We start from the raw sequence: 307 nt of genomic DNA on the forward strand, positions 1-307 counted from the left end.
CCCCCCCTCACCCCGCCTCGTCTCCACCGATGCAACATCTCAAACAATATGCAACCTGCCTCGGTAGTTTATGCAAAAGGCAAACAGCCTGCTGCTGCATCCCTCCTCCTCCTCCTCCCCCGCTCTGCCAAGTCTTATAAATAGCAGGGCTCTGGACACGGACCGGGCGTCTTCGGCTCCCAGAGAGCCCCACGCAGAACTCCGGGGAGTCAGCGTTTGCAAAGGCAGGTGCAGGCAAAACTCAGAGCGCTTGGCGGGGGGGGGGGGCATTTTTAATTTTAAAAGGACAACGTGGGAAGGGGGGGGC

At 59.3% G+C, this 307-nt stretch overlaps 1 protein-coding gene across 2 annotated transcripts in view; it reads right to left on the minus strand.

The window, feature by feature from the left end:
- VWC2 (von Willebrand factor C domain containing 2) overlaps positions 1–307 on the minus strand; it is a 55,597-nt gene that overhangs the window by 54,686 nt on the left and 604 nt on the right. The window lies entirely within an intron of this gene.

Source organism: Pyrgilauda ruficollis, unplaced genomic scaffold (assembly GCF_017590135.1).
Source record: "Pyrgilauda ruficollis isolate IOZ18807 unplaced genomic scaffold, ASM1759013v1 scaffold37, whole genome shotgun sequence".
Classification (NCBI taxonomy): Eukaryota; Metazoa; Chordata; class Aves; order Passeriformes; family Passeridae; genus Pyrgilauda; species Pyrgilauda ruficollis.